The sequence below is a fragment of the Macaca fascicularis genome, chromosome 14 (genome assembly GCF_037993035.2).
Source record: "Macaca fascicularis isolate 582-1 chromosome 14, T2T-MFA8v1.1".
Classification (NCBI taxonomy): domain Eukaryota; kingdom Metazoa; phylum Chordata; class Mammalia; order Primates; family Cercopithecidae; genus Macaca; species Macaca fascicularis.
This window is the reverse complement of record NC_088388.1, coordinates 99,628,783-99,639,615: the sequence shown is the minus strand read 5'-3', so window position 1 is coordinate 99,639,615 and position 10,833 is coordinate 99,628,783.

Here is a 10,833-nt window from a genome sequence, read left to right as displayed (position 1 = left end):
GCCGAGACACTTAGGGAATAGAAAAGAACCCACAATAATAAATATTTGGGGTGGGGTTTTCCCCCAATATAGACTAGTTTTATTTTAAGACTTTTGACAGAGGAAAGTGGAACATGATGGCTGACGGAAGAAATAACAAGGTAAAGGGAATTTGTAAATGTACTTTATATAATAAAATTAATAAATACATTTTTATTTTAATAACATTAACACGATGATAAATTTTAAAAATTATATATGAGACTTAGGATGTTTGTAGACTAAGAGGAAGTAGAAAGGGAGAGATTGGGGACCAAAGAGGAATTAGAACAATTAAAGAAACAGGCCAAGCAGAGCTAGGAAGGGATAGAGATAATCATTGAAGTGATAGGTTTAGACTTGGGAAAAATGACTATGAATGAACCCATTGCTCTAAGACAAGAGGGAAGGAAAAGATCATGTGAGAAGAATGAGAAGGATTTTATATGGAAAGGAGGGTATGACTACAGAAGGGTTCTGAGGTAGAGAGACAAGATGTCAAAGCAGTTCATGTGAACAGTGTCCATCTCCCAGAAATAATGATTTTATGCTCATAGAAGTGGTTTGGATTAGCAGTTGAGGGTATATGATAAGGAATCAGTAACTGATGACTGACAGTATTGTTGCCCATGATTGGGTGGATTGCTTGAGGTCAGGAGTTCGAGACCAGCCTGGCCAACGTGGTGAAACCCTATCTCTACTAAAATTACAAAATAGCTGAGTGTGGTGATGGGCACCTGTAATCCTAGCTACTTGGGATGCTGAGGTGAGAGAATCGCTTGAACCTGGGAGGGAGGTAGAGGTTGCAGTGAGCTGAGATCGTGTTACTACACTCCAGCCCGGGTGACAGAGCAAGACTCTATCTTGAGGGGAGTAGGGGAAGGGAAAAAAAGATTCATAGGGGACCAGTTATTATGAATTCCTGGATGACCTCTTAGCATAATTAAGAAAACCTTTTTCAGGTTTCACCTACCTGTTAGAAACTCTCGAGAAAGACAAAGGGAAGACCAAGAAAGTGGTGTGACTATAGTCTCCTTACCTCCCATTTCTTAAGGTTTGCATCCACCCTACATAATGTCTGTGTCTCAACTCATTTATGTTTTTCAAGTGTATCAGCAGCTATGTCTCAGTGCTTACCAGTTGAGTGCATTTGTGAAAGAAATATACACACACATAGCAGCAGAGGGGTAGTAGGTGAGTCCAGATAGTGCCAGATAAGAAATCTTTTTCCACATTCCAGCCACACCAATGCCTTGATGCTTCCTGGATGGAAAACATTTGCTTTTTCCTGCCTTTGCACTTTTGCCTATGCCTGTACAATAATTCCCTTCTTTTCAATATCTGAACATAAAAGGCTCAGCTCCAATGCTACCTGTTGGGAGGCTTCTGTTGTCACTTCCCCTAGAATAGATCTTTCTCACTTCTGAATGTCTCTAGTACTGTCTATGCACAGCTTTTATGGGCGTCATCATATTTTAAATTATTTTATTGTTTGTTTGTATGTCTACCATCCTTGTTTAATTTGTGAGATCCTTGGTGATAGGAACCATGTTTTAAATTTCTGTGTATCTTAAACTAGAGACCATCACATAGTAAATGGTCAGTAATACTTGACAAATAATATACAAAATAAACAATGGAGAACTTTGTTTATTTTGATAAACAATGATAAATTTGGTTTGTTTTGATAAACCAAATGATAAGTATCTTTAAGAGGCAATGATAGGGTGAAAAAACCCATGGGCTTTGAAATTAGCAGCCCTGAATTCAAATCCTAGCTTGTAATCAGATTACTAGATGTTCGATCTTCGACTAGCTACTTAACTTCTCTGAGCTCCCATTTCCTTAACTATAAAATGGGAATAATTATAATTACTTTGCAGACTGGTTAGGAAGATTAGAAATAATATGAATTATTTAGAAAAAGGCTTGGCATGTAGTAAATAATAAATAATAGCAATTATTATTATTATTTGCTTTATTTTATTTTATACTTAAAATGTAGCAGAGTTACAAAAACCCAAATATGCACCTTATAGCTTAAATAGTAACGAGAAGAGGCCAAATCCAAACTATTGACATGCTTTAAACTGTACTGGAAGAAACCCAAGACATTCTGTTTATAATTTGGCCTTGGATCCAGTGAGCAACTGACCACAGCTGCTGGATGAATGTACCGTGAGGATGTCAGGTGCTACTAACGTCACTGCTCAATGCAAATGCTTATCCAGGGGTCTATGCAGTACTAACCACTTAGAAATGGCTCCATGCACAGATGGTCTGGGTTTCACTTCATTCAGTTTGTATAGCTTAGCATGGCCAATCTGTCACAGGGAATAATCCTACCCTAACCAGATGGAGGGATCAGGTCACCAAGTATTGTCTCATTCCCATTTCTAATGACTATAATTACATGAAGCATTTTTTTTTTTTTTTTTTATCAAGCAAACATTTTACACTAAAAATAAAGTTCATAGTTAATTTGAAGGAATTCTTTGCCCAGGAGTTCTGGAATTAGTGAATGTCTTGTTGAGTGAGCAGCAGGGAACTGAGGACCTGCCACCCAAAGTGAAAACAGGCCACAGTACAATAGCAACCACTTGGGTAATTGGATGTGTATGTATTCAGGGAAACCACAAGGTTGCCAAGGAGAAGTGCACTGTGATGGGCTGTTTAGAATAGAGCAAGTATTTTAGGGAGAGTAAAAAATATCCAATTCTATGTTGCCAGACATCATTTGTAAATATCTTTCTATCCCGGGAAGAAAGATTATATGCAAGCAAGTATGCCAATAACTCTTTTCAAAAAACACTTCTCAAGACTTGGCTAAGAGACCTAACATTGTCAGGGAAGCTGCTCCAAATGATGTGCTTCACTTTGTTAATATCAAACAGTTCTAGGGTTGCTAAATGGTGCTCTCCTCAGAACCACTTTCTTGGAAGGTGTGTGAGTATTGATGTGGGTGCAACAAGTCCTCTGACTAGATTACCAGAGCTGGCAATAATAACCTGGAAGACATAGTTGTAGCAGGTGCTGAAGGTGCGTTAGGCATGGGCAGCAGGTCATCCCCTAGGCTCCCTCCTTCCTATGTTCATTTCTTCACCCTTCCCTTTGCACACTCTCTGCTTCAGTTATTCTCTGCTGCTTGCAGTATCTACAATAAGTCATGTTCCCTGTTTTTTGTTTCCAGCTCCCTTCTGCATGTTCTTTCCTCTGCCTGAACACACCTGCTGAACTTTCCTCCTAGATAATTCCTTGTTTCCCTTCAGGTCTTGTTTTTCCTGAACACATCCTAAGATGCCTCCCCTCTGTTCTTCCATACCACCTGGTATTCCTGCAGATAATCACTTGTCACATTGTCTATTACCTGCTTATTTTTCTGTCTCCTTATTAGCCTGAAACTCTTTGAAGGCAGGTGCTGGATTTTTTTTTTTTTCAGTTAGATCCTTAATGCAGCAAGTTACTTAAGACCTAATGAGTAATCAATAAGTGTTTGTTTAATAGATGAATGAATAGATCAATAAGGGTGCTCCCTTGTAGCCTAAGAATACAAAAAAAACATTGACGTGTCATATCAGCATGATACTAAAGAAATCAGACATGCTGGAAGTCAGACAAAAAGACTGAGTGAAAAAGGTTCGCTGTAGGAAATCATTTGTTTTAAAATAATCTTAACATATAAAGTGTTTCAAGAGTAATATAAAGAACTTTTAGTTCTTGAGACATGTGGGACTAAGTTTCTGACAGGATGTCTCATCACCTCCAAATACTTTATTCTGTATTTCCAAAAAACAAGGGTCTTTTCTAGTATGACACAATCCAGAGAATCAGAAAGTTAATTGGATCACTATCTCATCCACAGGCCCAATTCCAGTTTTGCCAGTTTTACCAGTAAGGGTCATTTATAGGAAATAGTCCAACCCAGAATTAGGAGTTGCATTTAGTTAGTGTCTTTCCTTAGTTGCCTTCAATCTGGAACAGCTCTGCAATCTTTACTTGACTTACATGACCTTGACACTTTTGACAGGCTTTTGTTTTTGTAGAATATTCCTTATTCTAGAATTTGTCAGATTTTTTCTTGATTAGGTTAGGATTAGACTAAATTGGAACATCACAGGAATGATGTTGAATTTTATCTTTGCATTATATTAGATGGCACATGGTTTTGATTTGCTTTATTATTGTTTCTGTTAGCATTCATTACTTGAGCAAGGTGATACCTGCCAACCTTCTCTGCTGCAAAGTTATTCTTTTGTTCCTCTGTCTTAGAATGTTCTTGCTACTATAAAAAAATACCTTTAACTTGGCAATTTATAAACAACAGAAATTCATTGCTTACAATTCAAGATTAAGGCACCAGTATGTCACATGCAAAGATACACATAGGCTCAAAGACAAGGGATGGAGGAAAATGTATCAAGAAAATGGAAAACAAAAGAAGCAGGGTTTGCAATCCTAGTTTTTGACAAAGCAGACTTTAGACCAACAAAGATCGAAAAACACAAAGAAGGGCATTATATAATGGTAAATGGTTCAATTCAACAAGAAGATCTAACTATCATAAATATATATATGCAGCCAGTACAGGAACACCCAGATTCATAAAGCAAGTTCTTAGAGACCTTGAAAGAGACTTAGAACCCCACACAATAATGGTGGGAGACTTTAATACCCCACTGACAATATTAGACAGATCACTGAGACAACAAATTAACAAAGATATTCAGGACCTGAACTCAGCTCTGGATCAGGCAGACCTAATAGATATCTACTGAACTCTCCACCCCCAAGCAACAGAATATACATTCTTCTGATTGCCACATGGTACTTACTCTAAAACTGATCTCACAATTGGAAGTTAGACACTCCTCAACAAATGCAAAACACTGAAATTATAGCAGTCTCTCAGATCACTGTGTAATCAAATTAGAATTCAAGATTAAAAAGTTCACTCAAAACCATACAACTACATGAAATTGAACAACCTGCTTCTGAGTGTCTTTTGGGTAAATGATGAAATTAAGGCAGATATCAAGTTCTTTGAAACTAATGAGAACAAAGATATAATGTACCAGAATCTCTGGGAAGCAGCTAAAACAGTGTTAAGAGGGGGAATTTATAGCACTAAATGCCCACATTAAAGAGCTAGAAAGATCCCAAGTTAACAAGCTAACATCATAACTAAAAGAACTAGAGAACCAAGAAGACACCAATCCCAAAGGTAGCAGAAGAGAAGACATAACCAAGATCAGAGATGAGCTAAAGGAAATGGAGATGTGAGAAACCCTTCAAAAGATCAACAAATCCAGGAACTGTTTTTTTTTTGTTTGTTTGTTTGTTTTGTTTTTGCAAAAGCTAATAAAATAGATGGATTGCCAGCTAACTAATAAAGAAGAAAAGAGAGAAGATTCAAATAAACACAATTAGAAATATTAAGGGGGAATATTACCACTGATCCCACAGTAATACAAACAAGCATCAGAGAATACTTTCAACACATATATGCACATAAACTAGAAAATCTAGAGGAAATGAATAAATTCCTTGACACATACACCCTTCCAAGACTGAATAAGAAAGATTGAATCCTTGAATAGACCAATAATGTGTTCTGAAATTGAAGCAGTAATAAATAGCCTACCAACCAAAAAAAGCCCAGGACCAGATGGATTTACAGCTGAATTCTGCCAGATGTACAAAGAAGAGCTGGTACCATTAATACTGAAAATATACCAAAAAACTAAAAAGGAGGGAATCTTCATGCTAAAAACTCTCAATAAGCTAGGTATTGATGGAACATATCTCAAAATAATAAGAGCTATTTATGACAAACCCACAGCCAATATCATACTGAATGGGCAAAAACTGGAAGCATTCCCTTTGAAAACTGGCACAAGACAGGGATGCCCTCTCTCACCACTCCTATTCAACATAGTGTTGGAAGTTCTGGCCAGGGCAATCAGGCAAGAGAAAGAAATAAAGGTATTCAGTTAGGAAAAGAGGAAGTCAAATTGTCCCTATTTGCAGATGACATGATTGTATATTTAGAAAACCCCATTGTCTCAGCCCAAAATCTCCTTAAGCAGATAAGCAACTTCAGCAAAGTCTCAGGATACAAAATCCATGTGCAAAAATCACAAGCATTCCTATACACCAATAACAGACAAACAGAGAGCCAAATCATGAGTGAACTCCCATTCACAATTGCTACTAAGAGAATAAAATACCTAGGGATACAACTTACAAGGGATATAAAGGACCTCTTCAAGGAGAACTACAAACCAATGCTCATCAAAATAAAAGAGGACACAAACAAATGGAAGAACATTCCATGCTCATGGATAGGAAGAATACACACAAAAATAACCAGGTACGGTGGCACTTACCTGTAGTCCAAGATACTCGGGAGGCTGAGGCAGGAAAATTGCTTGAACCTGGGAAGTGGAGGTTGCAGGGAGCCAAGGTCGTGCCACTGCACTCCAGCCTGGGCAACAGAGTGAGACGCTGTCTCAAAAAAAAAAAAAAAAAAAAAGGTGTCAATGAATTCTCCAACACTATTCAAAAGGTGGAGACTATTTACTCTCACCTTGGGTGTGGACTGAACATAGAGACTTGCTTCTCGTGAATAGAATATGGTGGAAGTGGTGATGTGTGATTTCTGAGACTACAAAATAATAGGCATTGTGGCCTTCTCCTAGCCCTGTGTTTAGGTCACTAGTTCATGAGTCATGAGGACACTCAAGCAGCCTTATGGAGAGGTCCATATGGCAAGGAACAGAGCCCACAGGCCAACAGCCAGCAAGCATCTGAGGCCTCCTGTCAACATGTGACTGAACCATCTTGGAAGCAGATCTTGCAGTTGCAGTCAAGTCTTCAGATAACTGCAGCTCTGACCAACATCTTGGCTGCACCCTCGTGAGAGGTTCTCATGCAGAAACCCAGAGTTAAGTTGCTCTCAAATTCCTGACCCTGAGAAACTGTGAAATAATATATATATATTTTTTTAGTCACTAAATTTTGGGGTAATTTGTTCTGCAGCAATAGATAACAAGTGTGCCTGCCAACCCAGAGATGGACTCTCAGTCTTGCTTTAAAAAACTTGGTGAAATAAAGGAATATGACTGTACATACTTCTGAATACTGTGTTGCATATCACATGGATCTAGAATGACAGGGACATTCTACGTGATCGGAGGTAATAACACGTATCCCAGCTGATGGGCTCCGTAGGCTAGGACATTCCCAAGCATTTCCTCTTCTTTCCTGCTCAACGCACATGTCTGGTCTCTGAGGACTTAAATTCTGAGGACTTAAATTCTGAGGACTTAAATACATTTTTCAACCACAAATGATCCCAAAACAATGTAAGATATTTCTGATGAATGAAAACATCCCTGGAGTTTCTCATCTAAATTTCAACAAATGGTAAATATTTGAGATGTGATAATATTAATATGAATTGCCTCAAAACATTTCAGGTACCTAATCTGCAATTAAAAGTAAAATGCAGGAAGACAAAAAAAGAATTAGCTGCTTTAGACTGAGAATAAAAATCCTACGTATAGTTTCTCTGGGAATGGATAGCTCTGTATGCCTTTGAGGTGTGCCTCATTGGTTCCTGACCTTTAGATGGGGAGGATGTTACTTTGCAAATGCAAAGTGGCTTAGACAGACATTCGCTGGTAATCTTCCAGATAAAAGCACCCCTTATGTGGAAATTCAACATAACTGAAGTTACTGTTCAAAAATCGTTATTTGCGGGATGAAAAATCTTGCCTGTACCACCCTCATTCCAGTACATGCTGTGATTTCTGAAAGGTTTTGTTTACTGATTCAATCTTGACCTTATTCAGGCCCCTGGGAATTCCCCATTGGCAGCTTTATTTGCAAATTCAATTTTAGTTCAGAAATGATTTGAATAAAAACTGATCAGGTAGTGAGCACTATGAAAACATAGAGGAGGCCGGGCGCGGTGGCTCGAGCCTGTAATCCCAGCACTTTGGGAGGCCGAGATGGGCGGATCACGAGGTCAGGAGATCGAGACCATCCTGGCTAACACGGTGAAACCCCGTCTCTACTAAAAAATACAAAAAACTAGCCGGGCGCAGTGGCGGGCGCCTGTAGTCCCAGCTACTCCGGAGGCTGAGGCAGGAGAATGGCGTGAACCCGGGAGGCGGAGCGTGCAGTGAGCTGAGATCCGGCCACTGCACTCCAGCCTGGGCAGCAGAGCGAGACTCCGTCTCAAAAAAAAAAAAAAAAAAGAAAACATAGAGGAGAAACACACACACACACACACACACTCAGTGGTCAAGACTTTAGTAGGAAAACATTGCTGCATTTTGGGTAAGTTTATTTAAAAGTATTTTTTCTGCCCCAAATGCCCAAGACTGAGAGGAATTTCACAGAATACCCACTGGACAATATATTTTTTAAAAATTCCAAGATGTAGATTTTATAGATCAGAGCAGAGATGGGAAGCCAAAGACCATCCATCAATTGATCTCTTTCTCAAAATGTTAAGGAATCTCTTTGGAAGTTCTCAATGACGTGGTTTGATTTCCCCCCAGGACGCTTGGGGTCATTTGGAATGCTGAGTAGATGTGTGAGTTTTGCACTTTTGGAGATCTGGGTGGGATGGAAGAACACAGTGGCACGTGGGGCTTGGCAAAACCTCTTAAATTATTTTTCAAACACTTTAGGTTTGGCAAAGGCAGATTGAATTTTGCCAAACACCATTTTCCTTACTTTAGAACCCTAGCATCCTTCAAGAAAAAATTAATACATATGCTTTTGATTTACTTATTCTTAAGTCCTCAAATTATTGTCTTGAAACCATTGATTAATGCCAAAGGAAGTCTTTTGAACCATTTAATGAAATCGTTGTAAAGTCCTCCCTGCATCTCATTCTACTTCCTTTGCCCCTAATGCCAAAGTCATATGATGCCAATATCAAATCGAGTCAAGATTTTTGAAATGTTGCATTTTGTTTCCTATTTAGAACTTTGTGAGAAGGAAGTGGTTCAAAGATTAGCTAAAAATACAACTTATTGTTACTGGATAATGTAATTGTAAGATCATAAAATTTTTGAGTTCTATCTTTTCTTCAGCATAAGATTCCTCTTTTTATCCTTCTGGGCGTCACCTACTCTCACCTATGAAATGGTTCCCTTCATTACTGAATAATAGGTTTACCCCTAAGTTGTGATTAAGTTCACAGTAGGCAATGTGGTTATTATCCAGGGTTATTATGCAATGGTGACATGGAAAAGGTCAGCTTCCTTGGAGTCAACCATTTCCTGCTATCTGCTGATAGGTGAGAGTAGGTGACGCCCAGAAGTCAAGGCTAATTGCTAGGCTTTTTGCTTGGTTTGGGCATCCCAAGGTCATTGCAAATCCCAAATGCCATAAACTGATTTTATCATTTCCACATCCAAACCTTCTTTTTATTCCTATCCTTTCTAACTTGGAGAATGGTACCAGACTCCCTCACCCCCTCATCTGAAACTTCTTCCTGAAAAACCTACCCTTTACATTGTATATCCAGGGGACTACTTATTCAACAAACATTTACTGAGTGCCTAATCTCATTAGCAAATGAAAAGTGCTGAAGCCCCACCCCCCACGCAAAAGAAGGCAGAAGTCAAATGGGTATTGAATGGTTATACCAAGTTACGATGTTATTCTGGGCTTAAATGGTAAAGTGAGATTGGATAGAGCTGTGTGGTAGGGTTACTTCTTGGTGCTTGCCTTTGGCCAAGCAGAGGCAGAGAGAGGATGGCCACAGATAGAAGCCCTTGGATAAGAACAGTGTCAGCATGATGATGATTTCATGCCCTCCACTGACCCAGAGGCTCCCAGGGGGCAGAAACTTCTCGGAATATATGAAAAGGACTCCACTTTCAGGAAAGTGCCATTTGTAAATTGGCTACACGTGTAGGGGCATAGCAAAGAGTTGTAGGGGGACTGGCTTGGGATGGAGCTGCTGGCCTAATCTGGGGACTAGCACAAAGTAGGGGTGAATGGGCAACCTGGGTGAAGAGCACCAGGACATGAGGCTGGTTCATCTGCTGGCTATTCAGAAGAGACACCTCTAGTCATGAAATCAAGACCCTTGCATGAGCATACAACACACAGTTTAAAAATAAACCTGTCCTCATGCTGGCATTTAAGAGCTTTGTATTATTTCCTACAATGTCCCGATGTCTGGGTCAATCACCATGTTATGGGACCTTGGTAGTAAGAACTATGTGACAGATATGTGTATCTTTATAATTTTCCCTTAAACATTCAAGAAAGCAGATGATACAATAATCCTTGCAGTATAAGCATGGACAGAATACAATGGATCCTCCCAGTAGAGGTGATGGAGATTAGAATAACTGGACAAGTCTTCCCAGAGAAAGTGACAGCTGATTTGAGTTTGAAAAGACAGCTGGCAGTGATCCCAGTGAGGAAATGGAGTGGGGTAGAAAGGAAGGGCATTTCTGGCAGAAGTATCACCATGGGTCATGGAGACAAGAAAGCAGGGCTCATTCAAAAAACTATTGAGTTCATTGTAGAATATGAGGAAGGAATGGTGAGAGATGATTTAAGCGGGTTTTGTATTTCATGTTAAGGAATTTGGACTTTATCATGTAGATAATGGGGTATTATTAAAGAGTCCAAGCTGGGGAGTTACATGATTAGATTTACTCTTCAGAAAATTTACGAGGCTGGCTGCTTGGCTGTTTAGAGGGGGCAGTCTGGAGATAATGAGATCAGCTTGGAGGCGGTTTTAGTGATTCAGTAAAGGCATTTTGTGAGGCTTAAGAGAAG